General features: G+C 47.8%; 1 long non-coding RNA gene across 1 annotated transcript in view; it reads left to right on the forward strand.

Moving 5' to 3' along the window:
* LOC140680354 (uncharacterized) overlaps positions 1–18371 on the forward strand; it is a 35744-nt gene extending 17373 nt beyond the window's left edge. The window contains exon 3 of the long non-coding RNA XR_012051544.1: positions 18212–18371. This is a non-coding gene — a long non-coding RNA (uncharacterized lncRNA). The remainder of the gene's footprint in view (positions 1–18211) is intronic.
* The last annotated feature ends 1267 nt before the right edge of the window (positions 18372–19638 follow it).

Below are 19638 nucleotides of genomic sequence, written 5' to 3' on the forward strand. Positions count from 1 at the left end.
ATCTGCATATCTGAGCTTGCCTCGCTGCATCCGAGCAGAGCTTCTCAAGGACAAACCCAGCAAGGCACTCCAACGCTAAATTAAGTGGCTGCAGGATTTCCTTGTGATATGATAAATTTCCAGTAGAACAAATAGCAGAAATGGAGTAGCAATGCACAAGGAAATCCCAGGAAGGACTGACAGAAATTAATTCAAAACCTTTTTCTCCAGCATAATTTGGGCAAGACATAATAGAGTTCACAGTTTACAAGTAAGAAGCAAAAAGCAGGAAGTACATAACTACTAAAACAGCTCAATTAATTCCCATTTTGTGCTGCAGCTTTATGGGGAAACTCAGCTGTGTGTTAATGATCCTCAGAAGAACCCAGACAACACTGATGCTCCACTTACACTTCTTGTTAAGGGGAAAATTCACCCTATTGAAGAGGACAAGCTTAAGATCTATGCATCCACTTAGTACCACTTATCCCAATTTTCACTTAACAAGAGCCTAAGTAGTGTATACGTCTGGATTGTCCTTCTGCACTAAAGTGAATTTTCTCCCCAGTAAATTAGATTGGTCTGATGTGTGCTTAAAAGGAAGAAAATCTTTGCTTTCATTAGGGGCTGTGCTGGGAAAGTGCTGCTTGACCTGTAACTTAAACAAGAAACTTTGCAGTTGTTCCCACCTGCCCTGGCAGTGGGACATGGGATGTTTGCAGCATTTCCCAGCTGATCCAACAGCAGAGCTGCAATGATGGAGTCCATCAGTCCTGGAGGGGAATAAACTTCGGGAGGGAGCTGCTCATTGCTTTGTTGTTCACATCCTTCTCGTGGATGCTTTTTCATACACATTTCTCTTGAAGTTTGAGTCAAATTGGCATAGAGTGGGCTGAGAAGCATCATGAGACCATCAGCAATCCCTCAGCAGAATGGTGGAATGAAGTTTTATATTTAACTTTACATCTGAGATAAACATAAACAGGAGAGTTTTGCCAGCCAAGAAGTCCTGACAAAGCTGAATTAATGGCAGAGCCTGTGTGTGTGCAGCCCTGTGTGTGTCCTGTTTGTCACCAGGGGCGGGTCAGAGCCACCACCCTGCTCCAGGGACAGTCCTGGGGCTGGGCAAACACGGTCACCATTCCCAGTGCCACCATCCAGGGCCCAGCCTCGGGAATGGGCACCCCAGGACATGCAGCATCCCCTCCTGCGGCCCCAAATGCATGTTTTTATTTGCAGGAACACGGGCTCTGCGAGATATTGCAGTCACAGCTAATGAAGTCCTTAATGAACTGACAGGCCTGGCTCTTATCTCACTTATGCCAGATTTAAACCTATGGAACTCCATTAACTTGGGGAGTTGATCCTAATTTTACAGAAGTGTAAAAAAGATGAAAACCAGGCGTTTTATGTTCTCATCATCTGAGAGAATACAAAGTATGGAGTTCTTGAAAGTCTTTTTTTCTGTTTTCTCTCAGTTGCAAAGAGATTTAAGGGCTCCTCCACCTCTGACCCTCCCCACTTTCCCATTCCTGCAGCTCCTTGCTCTGTCTCCCAAGTCAGTCTGATCATGCAGGTTTTGATCTCATTGTGGTTTGGTACCTCCTGAAACCAGTTTTGTAAACTTTGTTCCCTGTGAGCACACTCCTTCTGGCATGAATCAAAACTCTGCATTCTTCCCCTCTTCCCATGGAGCCTCTCCTAAGAGTTCAGCCTCCCCCAGAACACTCATGGCTTTCTTTCACGCAAAGAAATCACCAGCACAGAAACCAGCCACAGAACAAGGGTGTAAAATTGTGGAACTGAAGGCAAAATACTTCTCTTCCTCACAGGTTACCTTTGGAGAAGTTTAATCTTGGCCTCTTGTTCTCACCCAATTCTGCTGAACTTTCTCTGCCTGCAGTAGTTTACTTCCCACTTGAACTGTGGCAGATCAGTTTTACCCCAAGGAGACACACTGTGTACACAGAGAAAATTATTTCAGATGGGTTTTTTTTGGTTGGTTTTTATTGTGTTTTGATATTGATACGATTTGCAATAGAGTACTGCAGGGCTCTGCCTCCACAGCCAGGCTCAAATGGCAGAGTGAGCCTGATTTTCTGTCGGAATCTGTGGGTATTGGTGATTCTGAGATGTAGAAAGTCTCTGTCTGTCAGCCCCGCTGCCAAAGCAGAAGCCATAATTGGTCTGTGCTGTTTCAAGGTTGTTTATTCTGTTTATCTCTAACATGTTCTGCTGCCCTGCCGCAGCTCTGTCCTGCAGGGCAGCGTGTGGGGCTCTGCCCTCAGTGGGATGGTACAAACATTAAATACCACAAACTACCTGTGCTGGATTTACAATAACGTGCCAATATCTGTCACCTACGTTGGACAGTGTGTCCCCAGCCTGAACCAACAGAAAAATGCCAACACCACAGTGAAACATGGAGGGCATGAAGAAGGAGGAAAAGGACAAGGCACACCCAATTTCCTCCATCTTGTCCCCTTTGAACCCCTCATCTAGAATCCTAAAATTTTACTTTTGCAACCGTGCCACACTTAATTATTACTTATATCAAACACTCAGAGCTGGTAATTCATCCTGTAAGATTGAAAACTCTTTTCCATGGGCAGAGATCACAGCCAGTGTCTCTGGGGGCTCTGTCCAGGTGGGTTCCTGACCCCTGCCAGGGTCCCAGGCAATCCAGGGCAGCCAGAGGGATGCCCTGGGCTCCCACAATTTTCCAGAAATGCCAGGCAGGAGAAGCTCACTCCTGTGCCAGCTGAGTGCCAGCACAGCCCGAGGGAATGGCAGCAGTGGGCAGCACCAGCCCAGGCAGACATGAGAAATCCTGAAAGCTCAATCCCAGCTGACCTCCCCGTGCCAGCGCTGCAGGAATGCCTCTGCCTTTGATGGAGTCACTCATAATTTACAGCTCTGGGAGATCAAACAGAGAACAGAGATGTTAACACGGACAGGCCCTGTCAGAGGAGGGATGCTGCTCCTAATGGTACCTCCTGTCACTCAAGGCACCCGCTGCGTGTCACTCGTGGGGACCACGGGTCACCCCCTTCCCCCCGCTCTGAATGCCATTAAAAACATCACAATCAGAGCCAGGGTGGGGAAATGAACTCTTAGGGAAATAAATAAGGGGACTGGCAAGAGAAATGAGAAAGGAGAAAGCAAGGCAGGAGCCCTGCAGAGACCCCAGGCAGAGCTGGGCAGGGGTGAGGGGCTGCTGAGCCCCAAAACTCGGCTGGTCACAGCCCTCCCTCTGGCACGCCCAGGGCTTGTGCCAGACCCCTCAGAAAGGGAGGCTGTGACAGCTCCAGGGCCCCTCTGCAGCACAGCCAGGGAGGGATGGGGGCAATCCCCCTGCCCAGGCAAGCTGTGCCAGACAGGGCTGGAGAAACACCCTGCAGGGACCCAGCCGAGGGGGACACGCAGCAAATTTGGGATGTGAAATGCTGGGGAGGTGAATTTTTCCCCTCTGTTTGGTCCTGCAATGTGCCCGACCCTTTCCATTTCTCATGGCAGCGGCCAAAGGTTAAAATGAAGGCTGATACCCCTTTTGTGCCCTTTATCATGAATCAACAAGACTTTTGTTTTGTTTTGTTTTTCTGGAAAAAAGAAGAGGGCCCAGGTCCACTGATCATCAGGTAGACTTTTCTAAATGGGTTCCAATAGGCTCTGAGAGCTCCCTTCAGTTTAAAGATCCATGAATTCTGCTCTCTGCCACAACCTCACACTGCCAAAACTCCTGAGTCTGCAGGTGGCTGCAGCAGCATCTCTGATCCCCAGGGATGCTCCTGTGTAAGGAGCAGCTCCTGAGAGAGGCCCTGGAGCCCTGCAGCTGCTGCTGCAGCCTGTGGGCACTCCCTGTGGGGAATGCAGCCCTGGGAGCTGCTGGAGCACAGCCCTGCCTCTCTCTGCTGGGATTTTTAACCCTTGGAAGGTGCAGGAGCACAGCCCTGCCTCTCTCTGCTGGGATTTTTAACCCTGGGAGCTGCTGGAGCACAGCCCTGCCTCTCTCTGCTGGGATTTTCAACCTTTGGAAGGTGCAGGAGCACAGCCCTGCCTCTCTCTGCTGGGATTTTTAACCCTTGGAAGGTACAGGAGCACAGCCCTGCCTCTCTCTGCTGGGATTTTTAACCCTGGGAAGGTGCAGGAGCACAGCCCTGCCTCTCTCTGCTGGGATTTTTAACCCTGGGAGCTGCTGGAGCACAGCCCTGCCTCTCTCTGCTGGGATTTTTAACCCTGAAAAGCTGCAGGAGCACAGCCCTGCCTCTCTCTGCTGGGATTTTTACCCTGGGAAGGTGCAGGAGATTCCCAGCAAGGCCAGCTGGGTGTGCCGAGGTTTTTAAGCACAGCAATACCTTTAATACCAGCACTACAAGCAGCACAGAAGGGCCAATGCTGCTGGCAGCTTCCTGGAAGGTCTGTGCAGCAGAAGTTCAGTTTAACTGCTGCTGCTACCTCCAGAAGCCAGTTCAGGCTGTTCTCCTGAAATAACACCTGAACCCAGGTGGCAGAGGTGAACCTGCCTTGCCAGCCTCCACCAAGAGAAGATGCAGGTTCAGAAACAATATTTATACTCCCAAACCTCCATCGCTCTCTCTTCTTTAAGCTTATTAAAATTAAAACCATGACCTGCCACATCACATTACATCAAAACATGATGTAACTTCTTAATTTAAAAAAAAAAAAAGTTGTAATTTATGATTTCGTATTATGCCACAAAAAGCTTTTGTTTTCCCCAGAGAAACTATAAATTTTTTACGGTGACTGTTTCTGCAGTGTCTTTGGCAGACTGAGGCAGAGAGCCTTGGCAAAAAGCAGATATTTAACAGCTCCTGAGGAGCAGCTGATGAATCACCAGGCTGGATGCTGGCACACAGCTCCCTGCAGGTACCTCTGAAACCCCCCAGCTCCTTCCCTCTGCTCCCTGAGCAGCCCTGAGGAGCTGCTGGTTGAGGTGACCCCAAGACTGTAAAAAGCCTTTTTGTCCCAACCCACAGCCAAGGAAGAGGTGGGAATGCCCAGAGTATACTGGAAATGTAGGTGAACCCAATGGGAAGAAATGACAATGTCTGACTCAATTCAGAAGGCTGAATGATTTCTTTATTGTAACTATGCTAAAATACATTAATATAATATATTTAAAGGAGGATACTAAAACTACATACTACTTTCTCTAACTCCCCCACAACTCGTGCCCCTCTCTGAGAGCCCAGCCCCAGGTGGGTTGGGTTGGATTGGATTGGATTGGATTGGATTGGATTGGATTGGGTTGGATTGGATTGGATTGGATTGGATTGGATTGGATTGGATTGGATTGGATTGGATTGGATTGGATTGGATTGGATTGGATTGGGTTGGATTGGGTTGGGTTGGATTGGATTGGATTGGGTTGGGTTGGGTTGGGTTGGGTTGGGTTGGGTTGGGTTGGGTTGGGTTGGATTGAGTTGGATTGGATTGGCCATCAGCTCAAACAATCCTCACAGAATCCAACCAAGCAACCACCACAGGGAAACAATTCTCCAAACACATTCCACATGGGAAAACAAGGAGCAGAAATAGAAATTGTTTTCTCTTTCATTTCTCTCTGTGCACCTCTATGAAAATCCTGAGAGGGAGAGAAATGTGCTGCCACACAGAGTAGGGTCGGCTTCTCAAAGTTGTTTATTTCTCTTATCTCTGACCTGCTGGGTCTGCCCAGCAGCTCAGCCTGTGACAGACTCCCCCCTTGGGCTGGTGTCACCATTTTATACCAAAAACTACCTGTGCCATGTTTACAATAACGTCATGTCATGTCGGACACTGTGTCTACACCTTAAACCAATTAAAAAGTGTCACCAGCACAGCAAGGCATGGAGGGCAAGGAGAAGGAGAAGAAGGTCAGGACATGCCCAAATCCCTCCATCTTGTCCCCTTGAACCCCTTATTTTAAAACCCCAAAATTCTACTTTTTCACCCTGTGTTAACTCACCTACCACACCACTCAAACCCTTGTGGTTTGTGATTCCTCACACAGAGCTGGCAGCTTTTCCCACGGGCTGAAATGAAGCCAGGAGTGTTTGTGACTTGGTGCCAGGGTCTGGGGCAGCCAGGGCAGCCCAGGGATGTGCTGGGTGCCCACTGCAGTGCCCTGAGTGCTGTGCAAGCCCTGCACCAGCACAGCTGCCAGGGCAGCCGGGCTGGAACCAGCTGGGGGCTGCTCCAAATCCACTTTTGAACCCACACCTGAAACCCTTTGTGCCTCTTCAGCCTGGAGGACACTTGGCCACTGAGAGGAGATGGAAGGGCTCTCAGGGGAAGGGATGGAGCTGGGCTAAAAACCTCCCAACTCTCTTCCAAATGTGGAAGGAATTATCTGGCATGAGTCTCCCCTTGACTTGACACAGGAGGTTTCAAGTTTCATGGCATCTTACATTATTGTTTAAATTTGTTTCAGGCAAGAAACACACTTTTTAAGGCCAGGAATACAGGTTTGTGAGATGCTAAGACACCTGAAAAGCAAGAATACAGATTGTAGGATGAATATTTCACAGAGTAATTATTTAAATATATTCAAGTATGAACATCTTTAGATCCTAAATTTAGTATTCTTTAAAAACATAATATTACAATAAAATCTAGCCTGCTCTAACACTGCTCCTAACATCCCAATCCTCTGTTTGAACCAGCTGGTTTTTTTCAACTGTGTCTTGGTCGCTTATTTAAAGCATCCCACAGATATTTTTGCCCCAGAGTTGAATTTCTGGCACAGTCTGCTGCTGCTGTGGAGCTGAAGCTCCCAGAGCACCAGGGCAGAGCTGTGGGCATCCCTGATTCCCTGAGGGGAATAAAGCTCTTGTTTGGGCAAGGAACTCAGATTTAAGTTGCTGAGAGCTTTGCAGGCTGTGCTGCAGCACTGGAGGTGCCTCAGGAAGGGATGGACACCTGCCCTGGAGGTGAATAAATCTCCTTGCTTGGGCAAGGAACTCGAATTTAAGGCACTGAGAGCTCTGGAGGGTGTGCTGCAGCACTGGAGATGCTCAATGAAAGGATGGGCACCCTTTGAGGGGAATAAATCTCGAATTTAAGGCACTGAGAGCTGTGGAGGCTGTGCTGCAGCACTGGAGATGCTCAAGGAAGGGATGGACACCTGCCCTGGAGGTGAATAAATCTCCTTGCTTGGGCAAGGAGCTCAGATTTAAGGAGCTGAGAGGTTGTGCTGCAGCACTGGAGATGCTCAAGGAAGGGATGGACACCCTTGGAGGTGAATAAAGGCTGGGAAAGAGCAGCAGCTGCTGCTGTGAGCACACCCTGAGCTCTGGGGGAGCCTGGCTGCTGGAGGAGAGGTGAGAAACCCCTGATTTCTCTGGAGACCCCTGATTTCTCTGTAAACCCCTGATTTCTCTGGAAACCCCTGATTTCTCTGGAAACCTCTGATTTCTCTGTAAATCCCTTGGTGGGTGATTCTCTGAGCTCTGGCTGTGGCAGAGCAGGAGCCTGAGGCTGCTGCAGCTGGGGACAGCTCCCACAGCCACCCCTGCCCTCCCTAAGCCACTGCTAAACCCTAATCACGCTGAAATGCCACCTAATTACCCCATGGAGTGACACAAACACCTTCTGTTGGCCCTGGTGTCACCAAGCCCAATAAGCAGCTCCAATTTTGGACTTGAGAAGGGGCATTCTCCTCTCAATTATTATTATTAAATAGTAATGTTTATTTTTATTAATTATAATTTATTATTAAATTGTCATATTATTGTTTATTATTAATTATGATATATATCAATTATTAAAGATTAATAATAATCTTTATTATGGAGTGTTGGCCATTATATAATTGCTGACACCCTTCCCCACCAGCTGTTCTCCTGCCTGGGTTTTGGGGTGTCCTGATGGAAGATTTCCTCTCCTGAGGTGCCCTCAGTGCACCACGTTCAAGCAGGGAGTGCAGAGTGATGGCTTTGTGCCCTTCTCAGCAGACATTTTGGAGGAATTCGGACATTTGCCATGGTCAGGTGTAACTTTAGGGCCAGAGAATGAGCAGAGCTGCTGTGCTTGGGCCCAGCTCTGCCTCTGCCAGCTCCCTTTTCTGCAAGGAGCACTTTGGAGGCACAGGAGCAAGCCCAAAAGTTGCCATTTGGACCCCTGATTTATTCTCCCAATTTGTTTCCCTGTTCCCAAAGCCTCCACTAACCCAAACTGAACCTTCCCCTTCAGAAAGGCCCTAACAGCAGAACATTCTGAGTGATTTCAAATGCAAATGTGCAAAGAAATCTCAGCCTGGGTGATGCTACGAGAAGGAAGAGTGTGCAGTTTGCTTTATGTGCTTTTAGCTGTTCTACCCTACACTGCAACATGTGCACCCACTCTTGTAACCTTTACTGCTGTGCAAAGATGATCTGTCTTTTCTACAGGATATTTATATATATTTATATATTTATTTCTTCCGAGGCAGCCCCGAGTCCTGACTGCCCTCTAGAGAAATTCTGCTGCAAAAGCTCAGACCCACAGAGTCAGCAAAAAATAACTGCAGCCCTAACGTGAACTAGAGCAGCTGCACACCCAGGGGTGGGTGGCAAGGTCTGGAGGGGCAGAAATGCACCCCAAGGATGATTCCTCTCACTGCCCTTGGCAGCTGTGGCCAGACACAAACACCCCAGCCCAGCCCCTGCCTGGGAAAGCTCAGCAAAAACTCCGTTTCCACCTTCCACGGGGTGAAGTGGGACAGAAATTAAAACATTTTTGGCGAAGGAATTAAAAGCTGCCTCGTGTTCACCTCGCTGGCAGGTGATGTGTGAATTACTGAAGCTGCACACCTGAAACTCTGTGTTCTTACCTTGTTCTCACACCTGTAGCTCCCACTGAACATGCCTGAGGATGGGTCTGGCTGTGGTTTCCTCTCTGGAGACATCCCAGCCCCTCCTGGATGTGCTCCTGGTGGCCCTGCCTTGCACTGGAGCATCCCCAGAGCTCCCTTCCCCAAAATCTGGGGTTCAGGGGGGTGCCAGGGCTGCTCAGGCTGCTCAGGGCCAGGTGAGTTCCCAGGGGTACCCCTGACCCTGCAGTGACTCCTGCTGCTGCTCCAAGGGCAGCTTTTGGCAAGGTTTATCCGTGTCACTCTGTAAAACCACAGCACCAGAACAAAGTGCATGTTTGGCAGTGCTGGGGGATGTTATTCCACATGCTTGGGTCAGCACAGAAAATGGCATTTTAGCCCTGAGAAACAGTGCAGAGCAGCTCAGCAAACTGAGATCCTCTTTGCACCTGACAAGAAAGTGAGAAAAAATGCAAAATGCGTGGTTTTGAGTGTATTTTTTTTCCCAAAAACAGCCAAATCCTGCTCTCCTGCAGGATCTTACTCACTGGCCAGGCTGTCACTGCGAGTTCCCATGCAGAGCTGAGCTCAGGGGGTCTGCCCTGCCCACACAGGGCCAGGAAAGCTGAAAGGTGGCACAGGAGCCAGGCTGGAGCAGCCTGGGCTGCCCTCTAATGGCACCTGTGCCAGGAGCACTCCTGGATCCTGCTGGGATGTGCCAGAGCACTCCTGGATCCTGCTGGGATCTCCAGGAGCACACCTGGATCCTGCTGGGATGTGCCAGAGCACACCTGGATCCTGCTGGGATCTCCAGAGCACACCTGGATCCTGATGAGATCTCCTAGAGCACACCTGGATCCTGCTGGGATGTGCCAGAGCACACCTGGATCCAGCTGGGATCTCCAGGAGCACACCTGGATCCTGGATCCTGCCTCTTAGGAAAAAATACTTCAAATTTTTCCAAAATATAAGAAAGGTTCTGCTCAGTTTGAGGCAAAGTTGCACTCTGGGTTTTATTTTATCTGAACCACATTTTTTATATACATTTGTTTATTTTCATTTCCACTGACTCTTCCTCCCCTTCTCCACTGAGTAATGTGGAATTCTGCAAAGGCTGAATTGAGGCTTTGGGCTCAATTGTCGTTGTTTAGACATTTTTATTTGTTTTCCCAGTATTTTTGATTTGGGGAAAAAGTTGCTTTGCCCTCTGATTTTGTTATTACTGCTCAAAAATGCTTCCTGAGCATCCCCTGTTTTTTCCTCAGTGCAGTTCAGAAGTGAAGTTCCTGTTCCAAAAGACTTGCACCAGCTTGGGAAGCCCAGATGTAAAAGGATCTTCCCCTGCCTGTGCAGAGTTTCAGTGATGCCCACGGGAAGGGACCAGGATTATCTGGTTCCACTTCCCAGGAACTCCTTATCCAGAGTCTCCAGCACTGCAAAGGTCAGAAACACCTCCCAAATATTGATTTTTTTTCCTGTTATTCCTGATTATTCCCCTTTGTGCTGGCCAGTGTGAGGATGGAGGGGGAGTGGTGAGGGTGGGCAGAGGGATTTGCAGCTCAGCCAGCACTGGGGTCCCCTGGATCCATTAGCACCCCTGGCCCTGCAGGGAGGGGAATTACTGCCCCACCTTTCTGCTTCACCAACACCAGCAAATCTCTTTATTTCCTGAAGCAGCAGAGCTGGGATGAGGGGATGGACAATGGGACAGAGAATGCACAGGGAAATTTTCTCCAAAAATTGTGATTTCTACTTCATTTCTCTCTCTCTTTGCTCTGTGTCAGGAGGACCTACAAAAGATGAATTTTAACAAGGAACCAGCCTCATGGAGGCATCTGAATTCACAGCCCCAGTGCTGGGGAGTGACACCCACCACTGGGTCCGTGGCTTTGCTTTGGACTGGAAAATCTCCTTGAAGCTCAAAAACCCCTCCTGGCAAACACTTATGCCTTTCCACACAAGAAATTGGTTTAAATACTGAACAATTTCAAGAGAAAACCTGTTCAGGCAAGAAAATACCCAGCTATCTTTATTAATTGCCCTAATCCTGCCCTGCCAGTGGTGCCTGAGCACAGTTGGGCAGTGCCTGCTCAGCTCACCGAGAGGACAAACTGTCCCCAGAGGGGCTTTGGCTGTGCCATTGTCCCGTGAGTGACCCATCCTCGCTGCAGCCCCCCCCAGCAGCCACCTTTGGCCAGTCTGTTTATTTTTATTCCATTTACATCTGCTCTGAAACCCTTCAGGCCCAGCCAGGAGGGGACACAGCCATGGGGGATTTGCTGCTGAGGGGATTTTGGGGGGCTTCCCCAGAGCACTGGGGCTGCCCCTGCATCCCTGGCAGTGCCCCAGGCCAGGCTGGGGTGGTGGGAAGTGTCCCTGCCAAGGAATGAGGTGAGATTCAAGGTCCTCCCAAGCCAAACCACGCTGGGATTTTATGGTTCTGCTACTGAATTTGTGATGCACCCCACCATGGTGTCAGATCAGGACTGAGCTGGGTTCTTTGGGGTGCAGTCCAGCCCTGCAAATGTTCTTCATTGCAGTTATCAGCTGCATTATTGCAAACAGCTTAATCCTGCCTGGCTCCTTGCACACAAATGGAACACACTGATCGTATCCATTCCCTTTCCTCTGTACCTTTGTCTCTCTCCATTACCATAATTCTGTCTCCCAGCTCTTTCCCCTGCTGAGCTTCCAGAGACCTCCCCAGTCACCATTTGACACCGAGGGACGATGGGTGGCACCAGGGTGGGGAAAAGGCTGTGCTGCACTTCAGGGGCTCTGCAGTCATCTCCAGCAGTGACAGCACAGCCCAAGCAGCAGCCACAGCTCACTCACTCTGGGGAAAAACTATTTGATTTTAGCTAGAAATGTATTTATATTTATGTGCATACGCTTGTACACGTCAAATATTAATTTCTTTTATTCTAATTTCCTCTCATTTCCATCTGTCCCTGCTCCTCATCAGTCTGGGGCTGGGCTGGCTCTGCTCAGGCTTTGCCTTTGAGGTGGCACACAGCATGGTTCAGGGAAGGAGCTGTCCCCAAAGGCCACTTCTGCTCTGTCCCCATCGGGGCTGTGGCCCTGGCACCCTGTGCCAACCAGCCAGTGCTGGAGCACGGGGGCAGGAGCTCTGGGACCAGCCCAGGAGGAGCTGGAGAGCCCAGAGGAGGCTCCAGGATGGGCAGAGGGATGGGGCAGCTCTGCTGGCACAGCTGGGATTGTTCACCTGGCCAGGAGAAGCTCTGGGTGAGCTCAGGGTGGCCTGGAGGGGCCAAGAGCAAGGATGGAGAGAGGATTTCCAAGGGATGGAGGGACAGGACAAGGGGATGGCTTCAGTCTGCCAGAGAGGAGGGTTGGAATGGAGATAAGGAGGGAATCCTTTCCTGGGAGGGAAGGGAGGCCCTGGAACAGCATTCCCAGAGCAGCTGTGGCTGTGCTGGATCCCTGGCAGTGCCCAAGGCCAGCTGGGACAGTGGGAGGTGTCCCTGCCACGGCAGGGTGGGATGAGGTGATTTTGGGGGTCCCTTCCAAACCAAATCCCTTCCATGATCCCATCCCAGGAGCAGGGGAGCCAGACCCCCGTGGGCAGCCCCCAGAGGTGCCAGGCTGTGCCCCCACCCCTGGATGGGCACAGGGAGATGTCCTGGCAGAGCCTGGAGCAGGCAAAGGCAGAGCAGGAGCAGGCAGGGAGCCAAGCCTGACCCCTCCGAGGGGCTGGGCAAGCCCAGACATTAAATGTGACCCACAGCACCTCCCACCCCCCTGTAATTTGTAATGCCATCACAAATGTCCCCATTACTCTTATGTGTGTATGAGATCCTGGCTGTCCCTGCAGGGGAAGGATCACCTTGGCTCCCTGCAGCTCTGCTGGAGGCCAGCAGGTTAATTCCATGGATAAAGAGGAGGGGAAGAGGAAAGAGGAGGTCAGGCAGTGGCAAAGGTGGAGAAGCTCTGCTTTAAACACTTCATGGGGAATTGTAAAACTTCTAAACAATTTAATAGATTAACCTCCCCTTTCAGTGGCATCAGTAAAACTGAGTTATCATCCTCCCTTCTAACTGATGGCCAGGCCCAACAGCCATCCATCAGGGATCATTCCCTGATAAAGCCATCAATCCTGCCAGGTGCAGCAGGACAAACTGCTCAGATACCATCACCAAATATCCTTTCCACCCCAGAGCTCTGGTGAGCCTTTGCCAATGGAAGTGCATTTGTCTCCCCTTATCTGCTGCAGGAGACGTGGAATACAAAGGAGGAAAGGGAAATGTGCATTTGATGTGCAGGGGGCAGAGATCACCCAGCCAGGAGGGTCTGACTGAGCTCAGGCACCACCCCGACAGAAATGCACCAAATGGGAAGATTGGAGAGAAAAATGAGAGAGAATTGGAGAAAAAAGGTGTTTCTGTTGTCTTTGATTTAGGATATCTCCCATTACTTGAGCCAGAATCTCTAAAATCCCAATTGTCTTCTCAGAGATGCAAACTGGACTTTTCTTTTTGACTCCTCACTAGTACCAGGTTTGGGCTGGGTGTTTGCCTTTCTGATCTATGAAATATTTGTTTTATTTATTTTTGTATGTATCAAAAAGAACTGGGGAAATTTATGAAAGTTTCTGTCACTATTTTAATCAGCAATTGGATTCTGTTAAGGTCTGTCCTAATGAGCACAAGTATAACATAAAAAAATAACTTCCAAAATATTCCTTTTACTAAAAATATCCCCGCTTCCTTTTGTCCATTTCCACTACAAAACAGGGAGATTTTTGGCAATAGCAGATTATGTTTGACTGAAACATAGAATAACTTATTTGCTGAAATAAGAATGATTTTTGAATGATTGATTTTCCTGATGATTGTAGTTGCATTTCTCTATGATTTGACCATAAGGTACAAAATCAGAGCAAGTTTGTTTCTCAGCCAGATATGAACTGTACTAACACCAAACTCCTTGGGTATTTGTGGATGATAATGTGGCCACTGGAGCAAAAAGAAACTTCTCCCTCCAGCTGAGCAGTTGGGATTTTCAGCAACAAACAGGTTGTTGAAGGGTAAATTCAGGGGAAATTAAGAGGTTCAGCATAGCAGAGTCCTTCAAAGGCTTTCCAGTTGTTCAACTGCAATTAAAAGTCAATTGAATTGGACATTTAATTCCATTTGTGTCTATGAAAATCTCTCCTCTGTGAAGTCCTGGGTTCTGCAAGAGCTGGAAAAGCAGGAGCACAAAAATGTATAAAGAATGCAATGAAAGTGTTTGTTTGGGGGAGTATTATGGTATTTACAACATTTAACACAGAGTATCTCCACAAAAGCACACACACCACCAGATAATAATGAATGGAGATTTTAATATTTGTATTTATGTGTGGGATCTATCAGCCAAGGCATTGTGTGATTTTTATGTCCAGAAAATCGGTTTTGTGCCGTGTGCCAAAGGCAGCTGATGGAGCACGGCCAGCACTGCCCTGCTGGTGGCACAAAACCAGCAGCTTTTCCAGGGAAAAAGCTTTTTTCTCCTGGCTCCTGTGATAATAATAATTTGATTTTATAGGTGTCTATCCTCAGACCCTGGCTAGGGAGCAATCTTTACTGAGTCATGAACTTTCACATCATTAAATCCCTCTACATTTATTTTAAACATATCAAAAGTGTCAAGTAACTTTAGATCCACTAAATTTTATGTGCTCTGGGTGAAATGAAGTTTGGCCACTGGGGAAAATGAGTGGGATGGTTTCCTGAGCAGCTGGGAAGGGATTTGGGAGTGATTCCACCTGCACATCCCCTGTGCAGGACGAGGGTTTGCAGGGCCAGGAACCTGAGTAATCTCCTCCCAGTCTGAAAGGAATATTAAACTCTTCTGTCAGTTGGATGTATATTATTTATAGCCCTTTTTTTATTGTTGTTGTTGTTGATTTCAAAAAATATTTCTTTGTTGGTGCAACGCTGACTCCCGATAGAAAGTGATGAAATGCCCAATATGTTAAAAAACCTTATCACTAAATCAGAGGCAGAACTATAAATTTGGGCTTTTGAAACTGAACTGACTGCTGAGGATCATTTTGCTCCTGAAATATTACAGCAGTGATCAATTTGCTGTAAAATTAAGCAGTTTAGCTCTGCAATCTATAGATGGAAAACATGTTGTTCTTGAGCAAAGTTTATGCCCTGCCCAAGGGATAAATTAAATTTTATGGGTGAGACATGCATTATTATACGCTTATCTGTTTAACATATCATTCTTTCCCACATCAGTATTATAAATATTTTTAATCACACATTTGATCTCTTGTGCATATAGTGATATGGTAATTCCCCCTGCCCCCCTCAAAAATACGACCAAACGCAGCAAATTCATCACAAACAGGGGAGAATATTCTAATCTTCCCCAGAAATGTGCTGAAGGTTGAAGCAGAGGTTTGTAGAATTGGGGCCACTTTGCAATCACTTAGTGGGATAAAATTTTCCTGAAGGAAGGGGTGGAGCTATGTTCTCCATGTTTATTCCAGGTGTTAATTATTGAATATTTATCTTACAAGGCTCTAATCAAACCTGGAGGCTGCAGTCCAAGACAATGCAGTCACAGAAGTTTGGAAAAGTGGTGAAATATGCCCATTTAGCAAATCTGTTGATAATGGTTTTATGGATTTCTGCTGGTTTTCCTTGAATTCTTTAAATGGGAGCCAAAGGTCTCAGACTGGCCCAAGGCCTGGCTTTCCAAGAGTGAGAAATTTGTATAGAAATGGATCTTCTGAAGGCAAGAGGAGGAGGGAGAAGCTGCGAATCCTCTGCCTTTCCCAGAGGAGAGAGCAGGGAGAGCTTTAAAAAAAATTTTTAAAAAACAGGGAGAAAAAAGTGTCTTTGAGATAAGATCACCCAACTGTGGAGAAAGCATTATTATTTATATTACATATCCACTATAAATTTACAGTTAAACAGGTTTGGAATTCCCCACTTTTCAAAGCCATCCTACAAGAATTGTTCCGTCCCCAGCTCTGGGGAACCTGTGCCAGGACAAACCCCAGGAACTGCAGCAGGATGTGGGCAAAGCCCAGTGCCAGGCACTGATTTCAGTGCCACATTGCCACTGTCCTCCTGGATTCTGGAATGTGTCCCCAGCTGGGACAGCAAAATTCCTTCAGAGCCCTCCTTGTCTCCTGCAGGAGAAGACAAAGGAGGTGGTTCCAGGCCCAACAGCTCACACAACTCAGCCACACTTGATTATTATTTGCTTCTCACAGCCTGAAAAGAATCCCACTCCCAGATTTGTCTGTCTCAGCCCTGCTGAAGCTCAGCACTTTCATACATATGTATGGATAGCTTAAGTTTTTATGAGCATAATTTGGGCTTTTCAAAATAGTGACACAATAACAAAGCAAAATTGAGACACGCATGTAATTTGAATACTGATTTGGTTTTATCTTTTCCTGGTGCTGGCACTTTTGATGCTGCTCTTTTCCACTCCATCTCCCCTCTGTTCTTATTTCCCAGTGAATGGAATTAGTTGGGAGGGCATTCGTGGCTTCTACCAACCAAAACCAAACCCAATCCCAAAACCAAACCCAAACTCTGCTCCTGATCTCCCTGGAGAGCTGCTGCTCACTCAGAGTTTTCCATCAGCTCTCAGAGATTGCTGCTGAGCCCTTGTCAGACAGGAAAGCCTCTGGCAGGTGGTTCTGGTCCATCATATTTATAAGTGTTTCCTATTTCATCTTCCCCAACAGTTCTGGCCCCGTTCTGTGGAGCTCCAAAGCACAAACACTGAAGTTTTCACTTCTGCTTTTCTATCTTTTATATGGTACATTACGTGTTACATGTTACAGTTTTTCCCAATGCCCATTACCTATATTAAATGGTGCTTTTCTATCTTTTATATGGTACATTACGTGTTACATGGGTACAGTTTTTCCCCAATGCCTATTACCTATATTAAATGGTGCCTTTCTACTCTAAACCAATCTGTGAGTGCCAACATCACCAAGAACATGGAGGTGAGGAAGGAGAAAGAGGAAGGACAGGGTAGGCCCAAATCCCTCCATCTTAAAACCTCTTAAAACCCCCATGTACAAAACCAAAACCCCCTGTACAGCACTCAGAAATTCTTCTCTTTACTTTGTGACTACTTCTACTATAATATCTTAACTTCTGTGACTTCTTGTTCTTCCTGCAAGGTTGGTAAATCGTTCCATGGCTCAAACCCAAAATCACAGCTGTTTCCAGCTGCCTGCCAGGGTCTCAAATGCTTCTGACCTGGGCCTGGAACATCCAAAAATGTCTGAGGGACGTTTTGAGTTCCGACAGTGCAGGTGCAGGAAGGATTGCCAGGGTCCCCCAGCCCAGTGAGGAGCACAGGAGGCAGGGCTGTGTCTGCTCTGCTGCATCTCCCCTGCTCTGGACCAGAAATGCTGAGCTCTGACCTGTCTCCTCACCCTTTTCGAGGTTTCTGAGGCGAAACCCCAGCCCTGTCACACCCAAACAGCAGCACAGAGACCCCTCAGACAGATCTGAGCAGTTCTGTGTCGTGGAGAGTCTGATCCTGAAAATTATTCATTAAAAATACCCACTTAATGATTTCAAAGAGAAAGCTGAAAGATGCTCAGGGGCAATCTGTGAACAGAAAAAGGGGGTTAAATTCACCTAATAAATTATTTGCAGACTGAATAATTCATGGGAAATCCAGGGTGCATTTGGAGGGGTTTGACTGGGGCTGTCAGCTCCTCTGGAACGGGAAGATGCCTCAGAACTTGGCATTTTCTAAGGCACCATGTTAGTACAGCAGAATTTCCACCTGGAACCAGACATATGGGTGAAGTTTCCTGTTCCTGACCCCAGCCAGAGCCTGGTGTTAAAGGAAAAGCCATAAAAAAATCTCACAGCTGGTTTATCCTGTCCCTTTCTAACTGGAGGCTTCTGGCAGTGGGCAGAAATGGGAATTAAGGGTTTGGCATGACCAGGACAAGCTGGCAGCCACAGCCACGTGCTCCAAATTGATAAGGTGAGCAGATTAAAGTAAAGCAGATGTGGGACCAAGTGTGAGAGTGCAGTGTGGAATATTCACTGGTCACCTCAGGGATTGCTGTGCCACAGACAGGCTTCAAATTATCAGATGTAAATGAAGATCTGAGACCTTTCTGGAGGCTGTAAGCACTGGGCTTCACCTCGTGGCAAAGGGTTAAACCCAGCACTAGCACTGGGTTTATTTTAACTTGGGATAAAGTTTCCAAGAGGTCCACAAAAATAAGCTGAGGTTTGTCCAAATGTGATGGAAAACCTGGAATTTTAGTACATGAAGCAGGCAATGAAAGGAGCACATGAAATTTTGTAAACAGAGGTCTTAAAACAAATTTAATAATAGACTTTTTAAACTCCCAGATCACTGTCAGAGTATATATATGTGTTAAAAGACCTATAAATATATTTTAAAACAATCTATTTTCCTTTCACTTAGCTGCCAAGATCTCCATTAGGAGGTTTGTGTTTCCTTCCAACATTAAAGAATCTCTGTAACATCTGTAGCGATGAGCAGTGAAGAGTGTCAGTTCTGCTTCTGAAACAAGCAGTGCCACCATTTGAAGGAGGAAAAACGTGAAATAATGAATATGCTGCTGCAGATCAGGCACCTCGAAAGAGTGCAGTGAGTTATACAAAACTTGGAGAAAGGATTGCCCAGAGATGCTGAACCCCGGCTGAAAGTGCCACAGGGTACTGCAGGGGCTGGGCTGGGCTGGGCCGGGTGTTCTCCTCTTTCCAAGGGCTGAGGTGGGTTTTCCCCTCCTTCCAAGGGCTGAGCTGTTTTTTTGGTATACCCAGGACAACCTGGCAGCCACATCCACATGTTTGAACTTGATAATGTGAGCAGATTAACTTCAGAGTGAAGCAGACATGGGACCAAGTGTGATCATTTACTGACCCCGGTGTGGATCATTTATTGACATCTCCCTTCCAAGGGCTGTGCTGGGTGTTCCCTTCCTTCCAGGAGTCAGGAACAAAAGGGATCCCAGCCCAACACAGCCAATCTCAGCTGCACTGGAGCAGCCCTGACTCCAAAATTATCTGTTTTTTTCCCACAAAGGCTCCCAGGCCCCAGGACAGCAGTGTTGGATGTTTAGGAGGCTTGGGAATGTTTTTATTTTATTCTTGCTGTCACAGAATCATAGAGTGACCTGCATTGAAAGGGACCTGAAAGCTCCAGCCCTGCCATGGCAGGGACACCTTCCACTGCCCCAGGGGATCCAGAACAGGAATTTTATTTCAAGGCCTCCCCACCCACAGGGAACAATTTGCTCCAAATCTGTGAAATAAACCTTTCCTCTGGCAGTTTGAAGCCGTTTCCTCGTGTCTATCAGTCCATGTTCTTTTAGGCTCCCTTCAGGTTCTGGAAGGGGGAATTAGGTGACCTCAAAACTGCTTTGGGCATCCCTGCATTTCGTTCCCACTCAGGAAGGAGAGCAGCCCCATTTTCTGTGATTTAGTGACTGATCAGGTGGATGTGGGAACGATGGGCAAGGGCTCAGACTCTGCAGGAAAAGGAAATGTCCCACGGTGCTCCCAGGTAACAAACACAACATCCCCAGGAGCCTGAGCTCAGCACAGGAGCCCCAGCTCAGCCCAGCACAGCACAGGCAGGATCAAATCACACACAGGGAGCAGCCAAAAGAAAATGTCTGATCTGGAACCAACAACGTGCCGGGACTGCAGCACCTCCCAGCAGAGCTCAGAGACACTCCAGCACAGAGCTTGTCCTCATCTCAGGTGAAACTGCAGAGCAGCCACTGGTTTTTACTGGGTTTTGATCTGTGTAAATGCTGTGGAATGCTCAGGAGACACAGCTGATAAAATGCTCATTCTGCCCAAAACTGCAGGGCATTTACAGCA

The sequence above is a fragment of the Taeniopygia guttata genome, chromosome 20 (assembly GCF_048771995.1).
Source record: "Taeniopygia guttata chromosome 20, bTaeGut7.mat, whole genome shotgun sequence".
Taxonomy (NCBI): Eukaryota; Metazoa; Chordata; class Aves; order Passeriformes; family Estrildidae; genus Taeniopygia; species Taeniopygia guttata.